A 26271-nucleotide genomic window follows, 5' to 3' on the forward strand; every position below is an offset into this window, starting at 1 on the left:
TCAAGTAAGGTGTGAGCACTGCTTAAATGTTTTTCCACAGTCTACACACTTGCAAGGTTTCTCTCCATTCTGAATTCTCTTATGTTAAGAGAGGATTGATTACTGCTTAAAAGCATTTTCTCATTCACCATCTTTGTATGTTTTCTCTCCAGTATGTATTCTCTTATGTTTAGTAAGGATTGTGCACCAGTTAAAGGCATTCCCATATCATTCGCATGGGTGGGGTTGCTCTCCTGCATAAATTCTCCTACTGTTAATAAGGAATGACTGATGGTTGAAAGTTTTGCTACATTCTTCACATTTTTAGGGTTTCTCTCCAGTATGAATTTTCTTATGTACAGTAAGGTTTGAGCACTGCTTAAATGTTTTGCCACATTCTTCACATTTGTAGTTTCCTTCCTATGTGAATTTTCTTCTGTACAGTAAGGTGTGAGCACTGCTTAAATGTTTTGCCACATTCTTCACATTTGTAAAGTTTCCCTCCTGTATGAATTCTCTTATGCTTAGAGAGGTTTGATTGGCAGTTAAAAGCTTTGTCGCATTGTTCACATTTGTAGGGTTTCTCTCCAGTATGAATTCTCTTGTGTACAAGAAGGTCTGAGTACCACTTAAATGGTTTGTCACATTCTTCACATTTGTAGGGTTTTTCTCCTGTATGAATTCTCTTATGTATAGAAAGGCTTGAGCTCTTGTTAAAACCTTTGCCACATTCTTTACATTTATGGGGTTTCTCTCCAGTATGGATTCTCTTATGTAGAGTAAGGTATGAACACTGCTTAAATGTTTTGCCACATTCTTCACATTTGTAGGGTTTCTCTCGTGTATGAGTTCCCTTATGGATAGAAAGTTTTGAATGGCGGTTAAAAGCTTTGCCGCATTCTTCACATTTGTAAGGTCTCTCTCCAGTATGAATTCTCTTGTGCACAAGAAGGTGTGAGCACTGCTTAAATGCTTTGCCACATTCTTCACATTTGTAGGGCTTCTCTCCTGTATGAATTCTCTTATGTTGAGTGAGCGTTGAGCACTGCTTAAATGCTTTGCCACATTCTTCACATTTGTAGGGCTTCTCTCCTGTATGAATTCTCTTATGTTCAGTAAGGTTTGAGCACTGCTTAAATGCTTTGCCACATTCTTCACATTTGTAGGGCTTCTCTCCAGTATGAATACTCTTATGGTTAATAAGGCTTGTCAGATGGTTGTAAGCTTTGCCACATTCTTCACATTTGTATGGTTTCACTCTTATATGAATTCTCTTATGTACAAGGTGTGAGCACTGCTTAAATGTTCTGCCACATTCTTCACATCTATAGGGCTTCTCTCCTGTACGAATTCTGTTATGAATAGAAAGACTTGAACAAGATTTAAAGACTTTCAAACATATTTTACATTTGTTAGGTTTTGTGCATGTATTCATTCTCTTACATTCAGTAGAGTGTGAGCACTGATTAAAGGCCTTGCTACATTCTTTATATTTGTAGGAATTCTCTCCTATATGGAATCTCTGAGACTGAGTTAGGGTTGATGACATGTAAAAGGATTTGCCACATTCTTTATATTTGAAAATTCTCTCTGCATTATGTCTTATTTTATGTCTACTGAGATCTGAAGATTTACTAAAGACTTTCACACATAGATTACATTGAAAAATTTTGCTGTCAGTAGTTGACAAACATTGTATGAGTCCATCATAACATACTTTTTGTCTCTTATCGTCACTCACATTTTCCCAGTCTCTCTTTAAGTGTAAATTTTCAAGGCCAGAGTTTCCATATCTTCTCATTATCAATTTTTGGAATGGATCATTTATGCCCCGCTCTGGCAAAAGTTCTTGGGTGTAATGGGAAGACAGAACTGAAAGATATTATAATAACAAATTATCTTACTTACTAGAGTCAAATGAATTTATCGTAAATAAAATATGTAAAATTATAACAAACAAATTAGCAAGAGAACACAGTATAATACCAGATATTTTAAATTTTCATAGGTATATAAACTTAAAAATATACTGGCCAACATGACTTTTAGAGAACTCTAATAACCAATTAAAAGATTATAGCACCCAAGATGTGCACAATACCAGCAGCCACATAGAAGGGGAAGAAAAGGTTGTTACATTTATTCACCAAAGGCTTCCCTCCTCCCTGATACAGCATGATGACTTTAGCAGTAAAATCCCAACTCCTAGATAGATTCTTCTCCAAAAGGAATAAAACTACTGGCATATGTGACCATACATCTGGCATTTTAGGGCCTTTCCAAAGACTGGTTTCTATCTCCCTTGACAAACACATAATTCTCTGGGAACAATATGCACACTCAAAAAACAAATTTCGGTACCAATAAATGGTACATAAAACATTTTTAATTATGCTATAAAATTTGAAAGTGAAAATCATAAAACTAGTTATGACTATCTGAAAATGGATATATGATATAAAAAGATATAATTACTGACATCAATAACATAAAGTTGATAGCAGATGTACAGAGGAAGAATTTTTATATGCAACTGAAGTTAAGTTGCTAGCAGTATAATATATGTTGTAACTTTAAAAGATTTCAGGGACTTCCCATGGTAAACACAAAGAAAATATTTATACAGATACACACAAAAAAACAAGAAAATAATCAAGCATATTCTTACAAAAGGCAATGAGGCACAAAGGAGGAAAAAAGAGAGAAAAAGAAATGCAAAATAGTGATAAGGATTAAATAAAATATAGGTGAACAGTAAGTCTTTCTCATTAAGAATATTCTAAAAATATTTATGCACTGGACTTTTCAGTCAAAAGACATACATTAAATAAAGGGATTAAAATGTAAATTCAACTACATTCTGTCTACAACAGACAACTTTAGATTTAATGAAAAAAATAGACTAAAACTGACAGGGTAGAAAAAGACATACTATGAAAATGTTAACCACCTGAGAGCAAGAGAGGCCACAATTATATTAGGCATGTTATAACTTAAGTAAAAAATGTTATATTTCATAAGATATACTTTGCGTCAAAAATGTCGTAAAAGATAAAGAAGGGCATTAAACAATAAAGAGGTTCATTTACTGGGAACATAAGACAATAATATATGTAATATGCATATATCTTTATCTCACATCAAAGTTTGCAAATATATAAAAGAAACATTGACAGAATTGAAGCAAGAAATAGATAGCAATATAATTAATAATAGAATACTTCAATATTCCATTGTCAGTAAAAAAGAATGAAATCAAACAGATTATTTTCTATTTTTTTTATTTCAGAATATTATGGGGTTAAAAATGTTTAGTTTACATATAGTGCCTTACCCTACTCAAGTCAGAGCTACAAATGTATCCTTTTCCCCAAACAGTGTGTACCACACCCATTAGGTGTGAATGTACCCATCCCCTTTTCCCCCTCCCATCATTAACTAAGGGAACAGAGAATATAAAAACACCATAAAGTAATTAGACCTAACAGATGTATACAGAACACGTCAAACAACAGCAGCAGAATATAAAATCTTCTCAACAGCACATAAAATATTCATCAGAGACCATATTTTAGGCCACAAAACAAGTGTTAACAAATTTTTTTAAATGAAAATTTTACAAATTTTCACTTCTGACAAAAACTGTAAAAAACTATAATGAATAACAGAATAAAAAACAAACAAAATCAGGAATATATGATAATAAAGAGCACACCTTTGAACATGCTCTGTTTAACTGTTGGAAGACAACATTGAGAAGATGTCCACACTGCCCAAAGTGATCTGCAGACTGTGCATCCATTTCATATTCCCAATTTCATTTCTGGCAAAAATAAAACAGCTACCTACAATATAATATGGGATCTCAATGGACAACAAGGAGCCCAATAATCATCAAAAAGAGAAACAAGGTTATAGGAACCACACTTCTTGATATCAAAACATTAAAAACCTACAGTAATCAAAGCAGTTTCACGTAAAAGTAGACAACCAGATTGAGGAATCATAATATAACACAGATATAACTCTTGCATATATAGGGAAATAAAGAGATATTTGCACACCCTTATCCATTATATTATTATTCACAAAAGCCAATAGATGAAAGCATCCCAAACTGCCCTTACCAAATGAATGGGTAAATATAATTTGGAATATAACAAGAACAGGAGAGAGAGGAGTGATGGCGGAGTGGTGGTGAACGTCTGGATTCGTGCTCCCAGAGAGGAGGGCATGGATCTCGACCTACCACAATGCTAGAGGACCGCTCCCCCACAAGAACAGCGGTGTGAATCCACGGAGAATCAACATGGGACACACACAGCAAGAAAAGTCTGAGGTGAATGGGAAATAGGATCATGAAATTCTGGAGAGTGCGGGACAGACAATAGACAGTGGAGTGCGGGATGGCTGCATCCGCCTCACCATCGAGTGGAGCGGGGACAGCCTCCTAGGAAAGCGGCTTGTTCTCCCCACTGACCTCCACAGCCACTTAATTAGAGACCTGCCTGAAGCCAGTGCAGAATCACCGCGGGAGACGTGGGGGCTCTGTGGACAGGAGACATTTTTGGGAAAACAGCTTAGACTCTGGGGGATCTCAGCCGAGACTGCACTGGGTGAGGAGGGATGGAGCTGCGCTAAGGCGTAAAGAAACAAAGGGTTGCCGAACCACAGATCTTTCTGTATTTCTTTGCTTTTTCTCGGCGATTCCCTAGCTGGAAAGCCCCGGTGGGCGTCCATGTTCGCCAGACCCCTGACTCTGGTGCTTGTCGGACTCAGAACATCAAACCCCCCCCAGTGCCGGCATTCTGCGGGTGCCCGGTCACCATCCTGAAGTCCATAGCGTAACCGCTGCGGAGCCATAAGGTGCCGAGTGGCTCCCTGGGTGGCTCGCTCCACTATTACATGAACCCAGCCAAGAGTGCGGGCTTTGCATAATGTCTGTAGACAGGAGACAATATTGGGAGACAGCTTGGACCCTGGGGGATCTCAGCCGTGACCGCTGGGCGAGGAGGGACGGAGGTGCCCTAAGGCGAAAAGCAGCAAAGGGTCGCTGAACCACAGATTTTTTTTTTATATTTCTTTGCTAGTTTTTCGGCAGTTCCCTAGCCAGAGAGCCCTGGTGGGCGTCTTTGCTCACCAGGCCCCCCAGCTCTGGTGCTTGCCGGACCCAGAATGTCAACCCCCACAGTGCCGGCGTTCCACAGGTGTGTGGGCGCCATCTTGAAGTCCACAGCATAGCCGCTGCGGAGCCATAAGGCACCGAGCGGCTCCCTGGGCAGCTCGCTCCACTAGTATGTGAACCCAGCCAAGAGCGCAGGCTTTGCATAATCTCTGTAGACAGGAGACAATATCGGGAGATAGCTTGGACCCTGGGGGATCTCAGCTGAGACTGTGCTGGGTGAGGAGAGATGGAGCTGTGCTAAAGCGAAAAGCAGAATAGGAGTGCCGAACCACAGATTTTATTGCTTTGTTTTTGTTTTGTTATTTTGTTTTTTCTTTGTTTTTTTTTCCCCCTTTGCTTTGCTTTGAATGTTTTGTTTTTTTGGGGGGTGTTGTATTGTTTGGTGTTTTTTTTGTGTGTATGGCCTTCTAGCTGGGGAGCCACAGTGAGCTTCAGAGCTCGCTAGGCCCCCGGCTCTGGTGCCTGCCGGACCCTGAGCAGTCACTCTCAGCATCGGTGATCTGCAGACGTGCGGTCGCCATCTTGGGGCCCACAGCCTAGCTGCTGCGGAGCCATAGAGTGCCGTACAGCTCCCTGGATGGCTCCCTCCCCTGGCCCGTGGACCCTCTCTAAGGGCCCCACCCTTGTGTAAACACTGAGTACTTCTCCAGACTCGAAAGTGTGGAGCCTGGTCCCTGGGGACATTGGACCAGGGCAGACTTTTGCCCTTGGGAACTGCAGCAGCTGGGGCACTGAGCGAGCAAGGACACCATCCACTCCCCGTAGCCAGTGTCTTTCCTGTGGAAAGAGACAGAAACCACCCCTATAGAGGAAGAACCAAAGGGGGGGAAAAAAAAAAGAAACAACAAACAAAAACAGAGAGAATTTCTGCCTGCAACTAGTGTGGATCCTGCCTGCTTACTGAAAGACCATAACACAGTGACTTAACTCACCAAAGTGGTTTTGGGTCACTCCAATCCTCTAGGGCTGGACCCACCAGAAGCAGCCCCCTAACGGAGGTAGAAAAAACTCTAAACAATAAACAACAGTCTCCCCCTCTTGACAAAGGAAACAACATACCTAGATTGCTTCACAGCCTAAGAACAGTATACAAAGTGTGCTGTTAATGAGACTAAAACTGTAAGAAAAGATCCAATGATAGATCTAGATGGGAAGGGCCCAGCAAAAAAACACGGGGAGCACAAAGAATCAAATGGAAATCTCACCCCCAAAGAGAAATACCAGCTCTCAACCAATCGACACAAACCAGACTCAAAATAGCAACATGTTACAGGAAAAATTTCAATTATGGATTATAAACAAGCTGAATAATATACAAGAAATAATGGATAACCAACACAAAGAAACCACACACACACACAAAAATAAAGGATTTGGAAGAAAAATTCACTAAAGAAATTGAAATATTGAAGAAAAACCAAACTGAACTTCTAGAAATGAAGAATTTATTCAGAGAGCTACAAACACTGTGGAAAGTCTCAAGAGTAGGGTAGATCAAACAGAGGAAAGAATCTCAGAGATTGAAGATAACTCTTTCCAATTAAATAAGTCAGTCACAGAGATAGAACAAAGAAATAAGAGAAATGATCAGAGTCTTCAAGAAATGTGGGATTATGTGAAGAAACCTAATGTGAGAGTTATTGGCATTCCTGAGGGGGAAGAAGATAATAAGAAAGGGCTGGATAAGCTATTTGAAGGCATAATTGAGGAAAATTTTCCAGGCCTTGCTAAAACTCTTGATATACAGGTTCAAAAAGCTCAAAGGACCCCCTGGGAGATTCATAGCAAATAGGAAAACACCACACCACGTAGTCATCAGACTGACCAAAATATCCACCAAAGAGTCCTTTCTTCACGCTGTAAGGAGAAAGAAACAAGTAACATACAAAGGAAATCCCATTAGAATTACGCCAGATTTCTCAACTGAAACCTTACAAGCAAGAAGAGGTTGGGGCCCCATTCTCACTCTTCTGAAACAGAATAATGCCCAGCGTAGAGTCTTGTACCCAGCTAAGCTAAGTTTTCTATATGAAGGAGAAATTAAGACATTCTCAGACAAACAAAGACTGAGGGAATTCACCAAGACAAGACCAGCCCTCCAAGAAGTACTAAAAAGAGAGTTGCACATGGACCAGCACAAGAAAGACCCATGAATGTAAAACTACTCAAGAGCTAAAGGTCACATTCCAGCTACCACAATGGCTCAAGAGAGAAAACATAGCAGTGAAGTTCTACCCAAAAAGCTGAACAGAAATCTGTCCCACTTATCAGTTCTCTCAATAAATGTGAATGGCTTGAATTCCCCACTCAAGTGACATACGCTGGCCCAATGGATAAAAAAAATACAAGCCAAGTATCTGCTGTCTTCAGGAAACTCACCTAACCTGCAAAGATGCATTTAGACTAAAAATAAAAGGATGGAAATCGATATTTCAAGCAAATGGTAGCCAAAAGAAAGCTGGTGTGGCAGTCTTAATTTCCAATAACTTAGTTTTTAAGCCAACAAAAGTAATAAAAGACAAAGATGGTTACTATATAATGGTGAAAGGCACAATTCAACAAGAAGACATGACTATACTTAATATATATGCACCCAACATAGGTGCACCCAGATTCATAAAGCAAACCCTACTTGATCTGAACCAAATGATAGGTAACAATACCGTAATAGCTGGAGACTTTAACACCCCACTGACAGTACAGGACAGATCCTCCAAACAGAAAATAAACAAAGAAATAATGGACTTAAATAGAATCCTAGAACAAATGGGCCTAACTGACATCTACAGGACATTCTACCCAAAGTCCACAGAATATACATTCTTCTCATCAGCTCACGGGACGTTCTGTAAGACTGACCATATCCTAGGCCATAAAGCATGTCTTAAAAAATTAAAAAATAGAAATTATACCATGCATCTTCTCAGATCACAGCGGAATAAAAGTAATAATGAACCCAAACAGACACCCTCATTCCTACTCAAAGTCATGGAAGCTAAACAACTTTCTCCTGAAGAATTATTCTATAAAGGAAGAAATCAAGATGGAAACCAAAAGCTTCTTTGAATTAAACGACAATGGAGACACAACTTATCAAAATCTATGGGACACAGCTAAAGCAGTCTTGAGAGGAAAATTCATGTCCATAAATGCCTATATCAAAAAGACAGAAAACTTGCAAATAGACAACCTAACGAATAGACTCAAAGAGCTGAAGAAAGAAGAACAGACTGACCCCAAACCCAGCAGAAGGCGAGCAATTACTAAGATCAAATCAGAATTAAATGAAAAGGACAACAAAGAAACCATAAGGGAGATTAATAAAACAAAAAGTTGGTTCTTTGAAAAGATAAACAAAATAGACACACCTCTGGCTAGACTAACCAAGAGCAGAAAAGAAAAATCTCTAATAACCTCCATTAGGAACATGAAAGGAGAAATCACAACCGATGCCACAGAGATACACGATATCATCTATGAATTCTACAAGAATCTTTATGTACACAAACTGGAGAATGTGGAGGAAATGGACAAATTTATAGAAACACGTAGCCTTCCCAGGATCAACCAGGAAGAAATAGAATTCCTGAATAAACCAATATCAAGAACTGAAATCGAAACAGCAATAGAAAACCTTCCCCAAAAGAAAAGCCCTGGTCCAGATGGGTTCACACCCGAATTTTACCACACCTACAAAGAAGAACTAGTGCCCATCCTACATAAACTATTCTCCAATATCGAGAAGGATGGAATTCTCCCCAACACGTTTTACCAAGCCAACATAACATTGATACCAAAACCAGGAAAGGATGCAACAAAAATAGAGAACTACGGACCAATTTCTCTTATGAATATAGATGCAAAAATTCTGAATAAAATCCTAGCAAATCGAATCCAAGTGCTAATCAAAAAAACAATCCATCACGACCAAGTGGGCTTGATCCCAGAGATGCAGGGATGGTTCAACATAAGTAAATCTATAAATGTAATTCACCACATAAATAGAAACAAAAATAAAAACCATATGGTCCTCTCAATAGATGCAGAAAAAGCATTTGACAAAATTCAATATCCTTTTATGATAAGAACGCTTAACAAAATAGGCATTGATGGAAGCTACCTAAAAATGATACAAGCCATATATGACAAACCCACAACCAACATCATACTGAATGGAGAAAAATTGAAAGCATTCCCACTTAGAACTGGAACCAGACAGGGCTTCCCACTGTCCCCATTACTCTTCAACATAGTATTGGAAGTCCTTGTGAGAGCTATCAGGCAAGAGAGCAGAATCAAAGGAGTCCAAATAGGGACAGAAGAGATCAAACTCTCACTCTTTGCTGATGATATGATGTTTTATCTAGAAAACCCTCAGGAATCAACAAAGAGACTCCTGGAATTGATTAACAAATACAGCAAAGTCTCAGTTTACAAAATCAATATACACAAATCAGAGGCATTCATATATGCCAATAACAGTCAATCGGAGAACCAAATTAAAGACTCAATACCCTTCAATATAGCAACAAAGAAAATAAAGTATCTAGGAATATATTTAACTAAAGAGGTAAAGGACCTCTATAGGGAAAACTATGAAACACTGAGGAAGGAAATAGCAGAACTTGTAAATAGGTGGAAAACCATACCATGCTCGTGGATTGGAAGAATCAACATTGTTAAAATGTCTATACTACCGAAAGTGATCTACAGATTCAATGCAATCCCTATTAAATTACCAACATCATTTTTCACAGATGTAGAGAAAACAATTATACACTTTGTATGGAATCAGAGAAGATACCGTATAGTAAAAGCAATTTTAAGCAATAAAAACAAAATGGGAGGTATCAATTTGCCAGACTTCAAACTATATTACAAGGCTGTGGTTCTTAAAACTGCCTGGTATTGACACAAGTGCAGGGACACAGACCAGTGGAACACAACAGAAAATCCAAATATAAAACCATCCTTATATAGACACCTAATCTTTGACAAAGCAGACAAAAACATACTCCGGGGACAAAAATCCCTATTCAGTAAATGGTGCTGGGAGAATTGGTTAGCCACTTGTAGAAGACTGAAACAGGACCCATAGCTTTCACCTCTCACAAAAATCAAATCACGGTGGATAACAGACTTAAACCTTAGGTGTGAAACGATTAGAATTCTAGAAGAAAATGTAGGAAAGACTCTTACAGACATTGTCCAAGGCAAAGAATTTATGAAGAAGACCCCTAAGGCAATCACAGCAACAACAAAAATAAATGAATGGGACCTGATTAAATTAAAAAGCTTCTGCACAGCTAAAGAAACAGTCACGAGAATAAACAGACCACCTACAGAATGGGAAAGATGTGCACTGTCTACGGAATGGACACAACTGAAGCTCAGACTCGGGGACATGGGGAGACATGGGTAATGTATATAGCCTGATCTTTTGTACCCCCTTAGTGAGCTGAAAAACAAATAAAAAATATAATAAAAAAAAAAAGAAAAAAAAAGATTTTTGCATACTACACATCAGATAAATGACTGATAACAAGAATCTATTTAGAACTTAGGAAAATCAGCAAAAAAAAATCAAACAACCCTATCAAAAAGTGGGCAAATGACATGAATAGAAATTTCTCAAAAGAAGATATAAGAATGGCTAACAAACATATGAAAAAATGTGCAACATCCCTAATCATCAAAGAAATGCAAATCAAAACCACAATGGGATATCACTTAACCCCAGTGAGAATGGCCTTTATCAAAAAATCCCAAAACAACACATGTTGGCATGAATGCAGAGAGACAGAAACACTCATACACTGTTGGTGGGACTGCAAACTAGTGCAACCCCTGTGGAAAGCATTATGGAGGTATCTTAAACAGATTCAAGTAGACCTGCCATTTGATCCAGCAATCCCATTATTGGGCATATACCCAAAGGAAAAAAGGTCATTCTGTAACAAAGACACATGTACCCTAATGTTTATAGCAGCACAATTCACAATAGCAAAGATGTGGAAACAACCCAAATGCCCATCAATACATGATTGGATTAGTAAGCTGTGGTATATGTATACCATGGAATATTACTCAGCTATAAGGAATGATGAAGATACAACATCTCTATGGTTCTCCTGGAGAGAGTTGGAGCCCATTATATTAAGTGAAGTATCCCAAGAATGGAAAAACAAGCATCACATGTACTCACCAGAAAATTGGTTTCCCTGAACATCACCTAAATACACATCTGGGAACGATACCAATCGGATATCAGACTGAGGTGGGGCGGGGAGGGGATGGGTGTATGCCTACATGAGTGCATTGCGCACTGTTTGGGGAATGGTAACGCTTGAAGGTGTTGAATCGGGAAGGGGGGTGGGGAAGGGAGGGATATATACCTACATGATGGGTGCAACGCGCACTACCTGGGGAACAGACACGCCTGGAGCTCTGACTTGGGGGGAAAGGCGGTACATGGGCAACGTATGTAACCTGCAATTCTGTATCCCCCATAACAATAAGATGAAATAAAAAAAAAAAAGAAAATTGGGAGTTCCAAGATCACCCTAATATTGCACCCTTTTTGTTGCTAAAATTAAATTTCTATGTAAAATGAACTCAGAAGTGGGGAAAATGTGAAGATCTTTCTTCTGTAGGTACTTCAGGGTGAGAAGGAATGAAGAGAAATTTTGTGGATCTCATTTATTAAAGTTCCATTTATAAAAATGTTCCAGACTTTGGGGTTGACTTCAGATTCAGAAAAACTATACAAGATGGAGGGGAGTTTGTGAGGAGAAGAAGGCTATGTCTGTGGCTCATGATCAACAGGTGGTAAATAGCATGTAATTTTGAGAGGATATCTCTTCCTAATAGTGGGGTTGGGAATCAAGGGAGAATTAAAAATGAATGAATGACGATATATTTGCCTAGCTGGAAGGTAAAAGAGAGGGTTATTATCGGGTGGGTAACAAGGCCATCAACTCCCACAATAGAGAATGAGGATGGTTGGATCGTTCCATGGAATCCTGGCAGGGCCGTGAATGTTGTCCCCCTGTTGATGAGGAAAGAAATTGATTTACCTGCCACCAACAGATTTACCTGGGGCTCTGATGTGGTGATTGGCTTGGGGGCTGTCAGTCACAGGCACTGTCAGTCTTTTGAGGCCAGGACTAAGGGGTTCACAAGTAGTACAAGATCAGGATTGTCCAGTTCATTGGGAGGAAGGGATGTGGCTTTGCATCCAAGGGCTAAGTTTCAGTCGACCATCCAGTGGGCCCTCGTTAGACAGAGGGGACAAAGTCCTAGGGGCAGTTGAGGATTAGGACATTGTCTTGCCCAGTGGCCTGTTTGTTTACATTTAAAACATGGGCCTGGTGGCATTGTTTTCCCCTTTTTCCAGTTTGACTGAGGACGTTCTGGGGGTCTGTTGATAGCGGGTATCAACATCTGATACTTAGTCTGGTCTCTATTTTGTTTTTGAAGTTGTTGCTCCTCATACCTTTTATGAAATACCTTAAAGGTGGTTTGTAACAGATCTCTTTGTGGGGTTTGAGGACCATCCTCTAACTTTTTAAGTCTATGTCTAATGTCAGATGTGGCTTGGGAGATAAAATGTGTATTGAGAAGTAAAATTTCGTCAGCAGTAGTAGGTTCTAGGGTTGTATACTTTTGTAAGGCCTCAGCGAGCTAGGACATAAAAAGAGTTGGATTTTTACCCTGTCCCTGTGTGATTTCTTTTAGTTATTAATAATTCACTGCCCTATGGGCAGACTTTTTCAGGCCAGTTAATAGGCATGTGATCATATGTTCTCTCTTAGCCCATTCTTCTGTCTCTCTTGGGTTTCTGTTTGATAATCCCATAATAGGTCTGTTCTGGGAATGGCAATCATCCCTACTGGTTGGGTGGGGGTGTGTCCATGAATTTCATTACCATGTGTCTGGGCATTGAGCCAGACCCTGTCCTTCTCCTCAGGACATAAAGCAGAGGAAAGAATTATATAGAGATCATAGGATTGAGATAGATATTAAAATTCTTTGATAAAAGAATGAAGATCGGTTGAGAAGGAACCTAGTCTTTCCTCTATCTTGGAGAGATCAGAAAGATAGAAGGGAACATGTACCCACACAATGCCTTCTTCCCCAACCACCTCCCTGAGTGGGTATAACGCTTGTGTGGTAGAATCTGTGGGTCCTGATTTTGGGCAGAGAAAGGGCAGGTATTGGATGGTAGGGAGTGGTTGTGGAGTGGGTCTAGGCAGCAGTGGAAGAATTTTAGATGGGGGAGGACTGAGATCTGAGGAACTACGATCTGGAGTTCCTGGTGGTTTAGGGTGAGGGGGGAAGTTGGGAAGGGGGTCTAGTGTGTAGTAGAAAGATGTGTGCCAGATTGTAATTTTGACAGAGAGAGGGTCATGAGTGGAGAGTAAAGAAGGGTTGGATAGAAGGGATGTTGGACCATTTGCTATTACAGTGACTATAATTATGCAGATCTTGTAGTATGTTCAAGTCAAAAGTTCCATTTTCAGGCCACTAAGAGTTATTATTTATCTTCTATTGTGGCCAAGCTGCATCACAGTGAAAGATAAGTCATTTTGGCCAAGTTTTATCAGTAAGACCTAGTGTTTTGAGGCTACAGAGAAGGCACTCCAAAGGAGTAGTTTTAGGAGGAATGGTCTGTGAGCTTCCCATGTTCTTGGAAAGAGTAGGGGTCACACGGGGCCAATTCTACTCAATTCTTGGTGTCCCTAGAATGAGGGAATGGCATGGGAGTGACAGGTGAGCAATGAGCATGAGCGAGGAGTTAGAACAAGCATCCCTGTGTCCAACGAAGGCCCCAGGGGCCAAGAGTCCTCCAGCTTACTGGTAGGAATTTTGAGTCAAGATGAGTAAACAAAAACAAGAGGGATAGGAAAACCAGAAAGAGTTTGTGAGCTCCCCACTCAACAGGAGCAGGATATCTCAGGGTGTAGATTTTAAAGGTCAGCAAAGAAGATCTGAATCCCAGTCTGGTGTCTGCCTCACAGCTTGGTTCAGGAGGGTCCAGGTGGACAATTACCTTACCTCAGCCAAGCTAGAATACCCTGCCTACACCCCAGGATCAGAGACAAGTTAGAGAGAGGCCCCTGCCTGGCTCAGGACTTCTCCCAGCCACCTCATCAAAGACAAGGGAGGTTACTGGCTCCAGGGGACTTTTGATCCACCAAGGAGACTGGCCTTTTTCAATTTAGTGAATGATCTATGGAAACCTTACCAGTGACCCAAGGACTCATAAGAAGGCAAGATTTTTGAGTTAGTCCAGGACAAGCTGCCACTGCCTACTGCTTCCTGAGTGGCAAGCCGTGCCTGCTAGAGTCCTGGAGGTAATGTCCACCCAGTGTGCCCTCCTGGTTTTTGGCAGCAATTGTTAGGTCTGGAGCAGAGAGGGAGATACATGAAGCCTGAAGTGTAGCAAAATGCTGTTTATTTTGAGCATCTGGGTGCAGATGGGTGGAGACCAAAAGAGCATTCACCCTGAGGGAGGGGGAAGGCTTGGGTTTGATAGAGGGTTTTTCAGGAAAAGTGAGCAACACATGCAGAGATATGGGAGGTGGTAGCTGCCTCCCTATCAGGGGATATGGGAATGATGGCATTGCTGTAGCTGTCTGTGGTCCTGTAGCTCTCTGTGGTCAAAGTTAGATTTACAACCTTGGATTCTCCAGACTCCTGAGGCTTTTGTTTCACAGGCTTTATGAACACTACCTAAGTATTACACGCTATACATTCTTTTCAGGTTTCAACCATAAGCCAACCTAACAAAAGGTATTCCACAACAGCAATCATCCAGAAAATTCAAAACAAAACCTGATAAAATATCACCTCACACGTATTAGGATGGCAAATATCAAAATGAAGAGAAATAACAAATGTTGGCAAGAGTGTGGGACAAAGGAAACACTATATTCAAAATATTGGTTATAATTGGGAATATAGTATATGGTCAGCAATTATATAGCCTTCCCAATGACATAGTATGTTGAAGAATAATACAAGGGAAGTAGATACTAAAATTGTATTACAGTTGTGGAATTTGGAAATGTAGAGTTTAAATTTCTAATCTTATTTCATACTAGAAAAAAATTAAGGTGTGTAATAATATTAGGTTTTCTTATGTTTAGGAAGATGCTGTATGTTCTTACAAATCTAAATCCTCCATAGAATTGGATATCAAAAAGCAGAAAAGATGAAACCTCTGTTCCCAGTCATTCTGGGATTTCTGAAACAAATCCCAATATCTTTACTCTTCCCCTCACTCATTTCAGACATGAAGCAAAAAGGGAACTTAAAAATGAAGCTGTGCTTGCTCACTCACAACTGTAATCCTAGCACTTTGAGAGGTCAAGGTGAGAGGATTATTTGGGGCCAAATTTTGAAGCCAGCCTCAAAAACATAATGACATGTCATCTCTACAAAAAAATTATCTGGTCATTGTTGTCCATGCCTGTAGTCTTTCCTACTTTAGAGGCTGAAGTGGGAGGATCACTTGAGCACAGAAGTTTGATGTTGCAGTCAAGTATTATCAGGCACTGCACTCCACTTGGGACAACAGAGCAAGACATTGTCTGAAAAAATGGTTTAACATAGAGCTCTTAAAAAACATACAGATATTCACATATCCCCCAAGTCACTAGTCCCTCATAAGCTATGCAAAGAACATTGGCTCTCACTGAACTGTAAGAAATATCACTACAGTAGAGTTCTTAGAGGATTTAAAAGCATGAGACAGAAGATGTCCCTGTATGAGAGGAAGAGAAACACACTTAGGCTTCTAAAAAAACACATCTAATGGAGCAGAGCTTCCCAAGCCACTTTTAGAACTTTGACTTCTTTCTTGACCTTCTGACTTCTCACCTGTGTTGTCTGCTTCACTCAATCTCACCTACCTGGGTGTTTGGCTGTTGTGTCCTCTCTCTTCACATTCCAGGGCTCTTTCCTTTGCTCCAGACATGTGATCAGGTCTGGTTTAGAGGCAGCAAGACCTGTTTTATTGGAAATAATTCATATTATCCTTGCTGGGAATTCTTTAATTACTAATCTAGTACTGCCGTTAGTAGAGAGAACATCATAGAAGAATCTACACAATTACTTTTCAAAATATTGTTTCCTGACAGTCCCTTTAGAATGAGAAGGAAATATTTCAAATTTATGTCTCCTGAGCACCACGTCCCACTACCAGCAAAGAAAAAGTATCTTGTAGAAATTGGATCCTAAGATGCAGGCAACAATTTTTGTAGTATGAATTTCTAGAGTTACTAATAATCTAAAATGAAGGATGCAGATCATCTCAAAAAAGGAGAAGGTTTAAATCAGGTTGAGACAGCCAGAGATTTTCTATACTACGCCAAAAATTCTCCAAATTTTCTTTGAAAGCAGGGCTCTAAAACTCATTCATCTGATGTAGAAAGTCCCACGAAACAGTCTACAAAGGAAGAAAATGGAGCCCTTAGTGTGGAATAGGAATTGAGTATTGAAGTTATCCTTACCCAGAGAGACCAGGTTTCTGTAGTTCTCTAACATCACATTCCTATACAATTTCCGCTGAGCATTGTCAAGGCATGCCCACTCTTCTGGAGAGAATTCTATAGCCACATCCCTGAATGTCAACTCTTCCTGACAAAAAAAATACATATTTACCAAGTGGCCAAGGGTGTTGTTTTAATTTGACTTCGGGAAAAATTAAAGTTACAAGAACTGTTTCCGACATATAAGTGACTATAATCATCCAATACAATTTTTTAAAAAACACAGTGATATTATTGAAAGTATATTTTAATTCAGAGGAGGGAGGATGCATACAATATATGAAACTATTATATATATGACACTTTTCTGGATGATAAAGTATAAAATTATGGGCATCAACACAGGTATATAAATTTGAGTGCAATATTTACATCATAGGATAAGTTGTCTATATTTCTCATTATAGAGAGAGATAGTGATTTAGAAGATACCTTCCAAATTTTAATGTGTACAACAATAAAGTGGAGATCTTGTTAAAATGCAGATTCTGACTCAGCAGAACTGGGGCGAGGTCTGAGTTTCTGCATTTCTAACAAGCTCACCAGCGAAGCCAATGCTTCTGACCCAGGGAGAATATTTTGTGAAATATCCACTAAGTGGTAGACTTTGGGCTTATCACAGTTCATCTGAACAGTAAACAAAGTTGAGAACCCTCATTTTTCAAAGCAATCTATAAGTAGAAAAAACTGATAAGAAATGGAAGCTTCCATAACATGATGGCTTGTGCACATCAGTCAGTAAATCTTCCCAATGCACTTATTAATGAAAATAATGTAGTTTTTAATAGAGGAATCTGTCAGAGAGCCCGTTATCCAAGTAAATGAAATTAACAACAACTTTAACGGGACGAGCTGGTATTAGGACTATTCCACAGAGGAGGATACAACACCAGTGCTGGCATATTAGTGGCCCCCCCCAAAAAGTAATCATGAAGAAACATCAGTTTTATACAAAGTTCAAACTACAGATATCTCCCATGTTCTGTAATATCTAAAAGTATATTTAAATAGTTTTTCTTTAGCATCCTAAAGAGAAAGTCTCTGTTAATTTTTATCTTTTTCAGAATTTTCTGAGTTATCCTGGGCAATTAATGCCATTCTCTTTGTGCTTTTTCTTAATCTTCCTCTGTCTAGAGCTGACGGAGAATCCAAATGGAACTTCAAGAGTACATGTGCCCCTTCTTCACTTATATCAAAAGCCCTGACCCCATCCCCAGTAGGAATCTTGGACATCCACACTATTCTATGTTGACCTGTCACAAAGGAAGATTTTCAATATTACAGGTTATAAATTTATTATGAAACTTGGCCATAGCATGGAAGAACCTTTGATGCAGAGTATGGAGAGATGGCTCTGGTATATAGGGGAAAGGATTTTAAAGAGCTCCTTGACTATCATAAGAAGAACAAGGAAAAGGTAGTTAAAACACACTCATTAGGCAGAAAGTTCAAAAGTAAAGAAGTTTGCAAGTTCTAACCTTGTAAGTTCTACATGTCTTTCCAGGGGGAATAGTGGGCACAGCCTTTAACCTGGTTCACACTTACCTGAGAACCATGCATTGCTTCTTGTCCTCCTTCTATGCTGGGATTTCTTTTCAGGCGAGATTGTCTTGACAGATTAGAATTGCATCTTGAAACCATACCCTGAAGGAAGTCTCCACTCATTTCCACAATATCCACAGGGAGGTAGACCTTGAAGTGCAGAAAAGGTGACACAGTCCCTTGTCTCTTGTCACAGGAAAGAATCACATATGATGAGATCCTTCATGGAGATAAAAATGTAAGTTTCTCCTTCCTGCCCTCAGATTACCTCCCCTTCACACGTGCCAGCAATTTCTGTTACAGCAATGGGAATATGGACCACACTGTACTGACCCCACTGAACTCAATCAGAACAAGCTCTGTGACCTTTTTGTAAAACAAACGCTGAACTCAGCTCTCATAAATGTATCTCAGAGCCCTTGTTGTTTGCCCTAGCCTCACCTTAGTATCACGTGTTTTACTAAATTAATACCACATGGATGCTCCAACCCAGACCAATAAACTGAGGCTGTGGGGAGGGCACAGGTGGTTGTAATTCTTCAAAATGACCAGGTCACCATAATCGGAAGACTGGGCTCTGAGGTACTTGGCTAAAAATTGCCTCTGAAGCTTCAATGTGCATATAAATCAGGTGGTACTCAGGGTCTCACTCTAAGAAATGTGAACTGCAGGTGTGGGAGGGGACTCAGGTGTGCATTGGCTTCTTTTTTTTTTGTTTTTTTTGTTTTTTTTTGTTTTTATTTCATCTTGTTATGGGGGATACAGAATTGCAGGTTACATACGTTGCTCCTGTACCGCCTTTCCCCCCAAGTCAGAGCTCCAGGCGTGTCTGTTCCCCAGGTAGTGCACGTTGCATCCATCCTGTAGGTATATATCCCTCCCTTCCCCACCCCCCCTTCCCAAGTCAGTACCTTCAAGTGTTACCATTCCCCAAACGGTGCGCAATGCACTCATTGTGTAGGCATACCCCCATCCCCTCCCCCACCCCCCACCTGAGTCTGATATCCAATTGGTGTCATTCCCAGATTTGTATTTAGGTGATGATCAGGGAAACCAATTTTCTGGTGAGTACATGTGATGCTTGTTTTTCCATTCTTGGGATACTTCACTTAATATAATGGGTTCCAACTCTCTCCAGGAGAACCATAGAGATGTCGTATCTTCATCATTCCTTATAGCTGAGTAATATTCCATGGTATACATATACCACAGCTTACTAATCCAATCATGTATTGATGGGCATTTGGGTTGTTTCCACATCTTTGCTATTGTGAATTGTGCTGCTATAAACATTCGGGTACATGTGTCTTTGTTAAAGAATGACCTTTTTTCCTTTGGGTATATGCCCAGTAATGGGATTGCTGGGTCAAATGGCAGGTCTACTTGAATCTGTTTAAGATACCTCCATAATGCTTTCCACAGGGGTTGCACTAGTTTGCAGTCCCACCAGCAGAGCATTAGTGTTCCTGTCTCTCCACACCCATGCCAACATGTATTGTTTTGGGTTTTTTTGATAAAGGCCATTCTCATTGGAGTTAAGTGATATCTCATTGTGGTTTTGATTTGCATTTCTCTGATGATTAGAGATATTGAGCATTTTTTCATATGTTTGTTAGCCATTCTTATATCTTCTTTCGAGAAGTATCTATTCATGTTATTTGCCCACTTTTTGATAGGGTTGTTTGATTTTTTCTTGCTGATTTTCCTGAGTTCTAAATAGATTCTTGTTATCAGTCCTTTATCTGATGTGTAGTATGCAAAAATTTTTTCCCATTCTGTAGGTGGTCTGTTTATTCTCTTGACTGTTTCTTTGGCTGTGCAGAAGTTTTTAATTTAATCATGTCCCATTCATTTATTTTTGTTGCTGCTGTGATTGCCTTGGGGATCTTCTTCATAAATTCTTTGCCTAGGACAATGTCTGTAAGAGTCTTTCCTACATTTTCTTCTAGAATTCTGATTGTATCACGCCTAAGGTTTAAGTCTGTTATCCACCGTGATTTGATTTTTGTGAGAGGTGAAAGCTGTGGGTCCTGTTTCAGTCTTCTACAAGTGGCTAACGAATTCTCCAGCACCATTTATTGAATAGGGATTCTTGTCCCCAGAGTATATTCTTTCCCGCTTTGTCAAAAATTAGGTGACTATATGAGGATGGTTCTATATTTGGATTTTGTGTTGTGTTCCACTGGTCTGTGTCCCTGCACTTGTGCCAATACCAGGCTGTTTTAAGAACCACAGCCTTGTAGTATAGTTTGAGGTATTGCAAATTAATACCTCCCATTTTGTTTTTGTTGCTTAAAATTGCTTTTGCTATACGGGGTCTTCTTTGATTCCATACAAAGTGTATAATTATTTTCTCTACGTCTGAAAAGAATGATGTTGGTAATTTAATAGGGATTGCATTGAATCTGTAGATCACTTTGGGTAGTATAGACATTTTAACAATGTTGATTCTTCCGATCCATGAGCATGGTATATTTTTCCATCTATTTGCAAGTTCTGCTATTTCTTTTCTCAGTGTTTCATAGTTTTCCTTATAGAGGTCCTTTACCTCTTTTTTTTTTTTTTTTTTTTTTTTTGAGACAGAGTCTCACTCTGTTGCCCAGGCTAGAGTGAGTGCCATGGCATCAGCCTAGCTCACAGCAACCTCAAACTCCTGAGCTCAAGGGATCCTCCTGTCTCAGCCTCCCGAGTAGCTGGGACTACAGGCATGCACCACCATGCCCGGCTAATTTTTTCTATATATATTTTTAGCTGTCCATATAATTTCTTTCTATTTTTAGTAGAGATGGGGTCTCGCTCTTGCTCAGGCTGGTCTCGAACTCCTGAGCTCAAACGATCCGCCCACCTCGGCCTCCCACCTTTACCTCTTTAGTTAGATATATACCTAGATATTTTATTTTCTTTGTTGGTATTTTGAAGGGTATTGAGTCTTTAATTTGGTTTTCTGATGGACTGTTATTGGCATATATAAATGCCTCTGATTTGTGTATATTAATTTTGTAGCCTGAGACTTTGCTATATTCGTTAATCAATTCCAGGAGTCTCATGGTTGAATCCTGGGGGTTTTCCAGATATAACATCATATCATCAGCAAAAAGTGAGAGTTTGATCTCTTCCTTCCCTATTTGGACTCCCTTGATTCTGCTCTCTTGCCTGATAGCTCTCGCAAGGACTTCCAATACTATGTTGAAAAGTAATGGAGACAGTGGGAAGCCCTGTCTGGTTCCAGTTCTAAGTGGGAGTGCTTTCAGTTTTTCCCCATTCAGTATGATGTTGGCTGTGGGTTTGTTATATATGGCTCGTATCATTTTTAGGTAGGTTCCATCAATGCCTATTTTGTTAAGCGTTTTTATCATAAAAGGGTGTTGAATTTTGTCAAATGCTTTTTCTGCATCTAATGAGAGTATCATATGGTTTTTGTTTTTGCTTCTATTTATGTGGTGAATTACATTTATAGATTTACGTATGTTGAACCACCTCTGCATCTCTGGGATGAAGCCCAAAAGGTAAACAAAATAGACATACCCCTGGCTAGACTAACCAAGAGCACAAAACTAAAATCTCTAATAACCTCCATTAGGAACATGAAAGGAGAAATCACAACCGACGCTACAGAGATACAAGATATCATCTATGAATTCTACAAAAATCTTTATGCACACAAACTGGAGAATGTGGAGGAAATGGACAAATTTTTAGAAACACATAGTCTTCCCAGGCTCAACCAGGAAGAAATAGAGTACCTAAACAGACCAATATCAAGAACTGAAATCGAAACAGCAATAAAAAACCTTCCCAAAAAGAAAAGCCCTGGTCCAGATGGGTTCACACCTGAATTTTACCATACATACAAAGAAGAACTGGTGCCCATCCTACATAAACTATTCTCCAATATTGAGAAGGATGGAATTCTCCCCAACACGTTCTACCAAGCCAATATAACATTGATACCAAAACCTGGAAAGGACGCAACAAATATAGAGAACTACAGACCAATTTCTCTCATGAATATAGATGCAAAAATTTTCAATAAAATGCTAGCAAATCGAATCCAAGGACTTATCAAAAAAGTAATCCACCACGACCAAGTTGGCTTCATCCCAGAGATGCAGGGGTTGTTCAACATAGGTATTGGCTTCTTTAATGAGTCCCCTGTTAGTGTTGATGTTCCTTCCTTTAGACCCATTATCAGTAGCACTCAGCTAGAGACAGCAGGCACAGCACACACAGTGCCTTACACACAATCCTCTTATCACAACACAAATACTTTTGGTCCAAAGTGAAGACCACAGATCCCCATTCTATAACATAACATTCTCTGTTAGCTCTGTAAGTTTTACTGAGGCTAGAGAAGACAGCAATATCTGAAAATATCTGCATTGGGAAAACAGCATGTGCACATGCATTAATGCAGTGCTTATGGAGCAAGTACTATATGCTCACAAATATGGTACAGTGCACTGTGCAGGGTCCCCCGCATTGTGTGAGTTAATCCTCATAGTACTCTAAAAGGTGGGCACTAAGTGTCCCATAATTTCCAGCAAAATTTAGATGTGTCCAGTTTTTCTATTTTTCTTCTTACACAGCTATAGTAGGTCACTTGACAAGGTCTAGAAAATTCTAAGCCCCCACCCCCAAAAGGTCCTTCAGGCTTACAAAGTCCATGTTGATCTTTTACAGAGCAGAAAATGTCTCTTCTGTGTTTTTGTTCATCTTCAGTCCAAAGTCTGGTCCTGTCTTGTGAATCCCAGATATAAGCCAGGTGATGTGTGAAGATTGCAGACATATTCAACGCACCCTATATTTGGGAGTGTTACAGTGAGGGAAGGAAACAGAAGGAGAGATTCCCCTATGGAGCCTGCTCTAATGCATCCTGAAGAACCTCAGGCCTTGGATTCAGAATTCAGAGCTGCAGACTTAGGTCTCTAGAGAGACATGGATTCAGTAGCACCCTCTGCCTATTTCCTGGATTTTGGGCAAGAAGAGGAGGCAGAAGTGGAGTTTATCAAACCAACTCCATGAACATTCACTCTTTCCAGTTTGTGTTGGGGCTCCATAGTCTCTGAATCAGCTTCAGGTCTGAGGATTTCAGGTGCATTGAGAGACAGGCTGGAACTGCTGATGGCCAACTTGTGAGAGTGCTTTCCTAGGAATCTGGTCTAACTATGCTGTAGATGGGACAGCAGACCCCAAATGGACTAGAGACCTTCCTGTGTTCAGGATTTGGGAGAGTCAGGCTCTGTGCTTCACCATTGTGGGTTGGGGGCTGGAAGCTGAAGAAGGAATCTGGTGGTAAAACCCTTCTAGTGTGAAGCCTGGTGGGGAACTTCTATTTTTATGTTGCATTTTTTAATTCTGGGAAGCATTGAGGAAATATTACTTAAAGTTAAAAGTCCCCATCCCAGAACATATGTCCACACTGTTCAATGACAAAAAATATTTTATTACTCAGTTAAACCAGAATGCGATGTGCATAACAGGCATATCCACTGATTCCAAAGAGACACAAAAAAATCACTTATTTATGTATCTAAGCAAATCTAAACTTTTACGTACATGTTCTTAAAATAGGTAATAGTTTTCATAAGAAGACTGGACAGCACTATTTATCATACAGAGTTTATACCCTGAATGCATTTGGTAATTAGGGAGGCCATCTGTGTTTGCTAATTGGTTTTATTCAACTAAAAATACACATGTCAAGTCTATATAACAGGAGGTAGTTTTGCAACATAAACCTAGGTGTTAACTGAAGTTAGGGTCCCACGTTCATGTGGAAACTCTGATATAGGGAACAATCAGCTTTGATATTTCATTTCAAAAGATGGCTCCCAGGTCTAGAAAAAAACATTGCTGATGACATAAGTCTTTATTAGCTTTTAGAAGTATTCACACACATTTCAAAGAGGCAAATATAACTTACAATTAAATATTTTCTAAATTAAATGTTCTACAAAAGTGGACAGGAGAAAAATATCTTTCCTTATTTTCAAGTTGGAAAATTCAGCCTCTTATTTCCACTTTGTATTTATACTTACAACAGGCAGGTCCAGGGATTTTGTCTTGACTACGTGGGTGCCCGATTCAAGCACCTGAGGGTGACCTTGTGTACACTGTGCCCATGAAGGAGGGTTCAGTTTGTGGTGGGAATGCAGAAAGGGGAAGGTGTTGTCAAGGACTCATCTGCATGGGTGAGCAACAGTGCAAGGTGGGTGGAAGGCCTGGTGTGTTCAATGGACACTGGCTGAGGCAGGGCTCCTTTCTGGCTTATTCCTGTGTGCATGCAGGCAGATGAAATCAGGATCAAGTGGTCCAGAATCTTAGGTTAGTGAAAGGACCAGGTTGCTGCTGCAGATTCAGGGTCTGGGTGGGTATATGGCAGAGTGGGGATATGGCAACAGTCCTCTAGGCACCTGTGGGAGTTACTGTTTTCAACAGTAACTCTAGGAGCAAAGATGTGGTAGTCTTCATTCCTGAAAGCAGAGCCTTGCCCTGGGTGTGGCATGACTCAACTAGTTCTCTAGTCACCCCTGTGGGTGTTTGATGGAAAATTTTTTAAACAAACATGCTGGAGATGGAATTCCTGAGGATGGTAACCTCTCTAGTAAGGTGACCCAGTCATTGTCTAGTGTGCCTGTGCACAAATGGGCAGGAATCGCATGGTGATAGCAGGGTTTTGCAGGAGACTTGACCTCATAACTCCTCCCCTCTGTGTCCTCAGTCCTCACTGACCCCAGGAGTGGATGTGGTATCATGGAACAATGTGTGATTTGATAGCTTGTGTGCAAGAGAACAGAAACTCCCTTTCCTGAGACACCTGGAGACTCCCTTCAGCTCAGGTCTTTCTGACCCACCCAGGGTGAGATTCACAAGTGAAATCCCAGTTGTCCTCAGCTCTGCCAGGTCACTCAGTGCAGACACTCGGCCTCAGTGTCAGAAATCCGAGCACAACAAACAATTCCCCTTTCTTATATAAACAGCTAGACATAACTCACAATTAAAGGACAAAACTGCTTATAGGAATGAAAACAATTACTTCTATAGAAAATATACAAACAAGCCATAAAAAGGCACTCTCCTTGTTTACCAAACCCATGTACAAGTGAGCAGAGATTTCCTAGGCTAAACAGATTTCACCCCAGGATGAGTGAGCCAAGTCCTCCTGCCTTTAGGCTTGGTGCCTACTCTCATGAAAGAACCGGAAAAAAAATGAACTCACTGCACTTCCTATTCTGCTGTTATAAAGGAGAAACTGACCCTTTCCTATCTAAAGTCATGCTCTCCACTTGATGTTCAGATGATATTCTTTACTTGTTTACTAGAGAACTTTTTAATCATATTTGTCTTCCTATGCATTCCATCAGTCTCTCTAAACAGCATTTAACCTCCAAATATGCTCATGTCTCCAATGTTATGACAAAAATGAAAGTCAAACTACACTTTCAAACAAAAGATTACAAGTTCTATTCAGAATCATCTCATTTCTCATTTTGCTTCATTGCCACACTTTTTGACAGTTGTCTAAAAGGTCTTTGTACATCTCTTTTTCTCCCAGGACACTCAGGCTTTCCTTCAGTAGCTCAAGTGTACCAAGCTTCCTCACACCACAGGACTTATTATTCTCACTAATTCTTTCCTCTGGAATACTTACAATTGCACATTTGCCATTGACACTTCACCTAGTTAAATTCTGTTCATCCTTTATTTTGATGTTTTTCTTAGAGGCTAGGTTGGCCAGGCTGGATTCAACCTCCTGTTCTCAAGCAATCCTCCTGCCTTGGCCTCCACCATAGATGGTACCACAGGGCATTCCTTTGTGTGTGGCTTGTTTATCCTTTGAATATGAGCTTATGCATCATTTCCTCAGAAACTTTTTATTTTTGATTTTATAATAGTATCTTATCAAATTGCATTGTTTTCTTAAATCATTATTTTCAGTCTGTAATTACTGACACATGAGTGTGCTATTTTGATTACTGCCTTCTTAGCTGCCCCATGTGAAGCTCACAG

General features: G+C 39.9%; 1 pseudogene; it reads right to left on the reverse strand.

The window, feature by feature from the left end:
• On the reverse strand, nt 1-25357 carry LOC138382933 (zinc finger protein 682-like; annotated as a pseudogene).
• Nucleotides 25358-26271: the final 914 nt, after the last annotated feature.

This window comes from Eulemur rufifrons, chromosome 4, assembly GCF_041146395.1.
Source record: "Eulemur rufifrons isolate Redbay chromosome 4, OSU_ERuf_1, whole genome shotgun sequence".
In the NCBI taxonomy this organism is placed as follows: domain Eukaryota; kingdom Metazoa; phylum Chordata; class Mammalia; order Primates; family Lemuridae; genus Eulemur; species Eulemur rufifrons.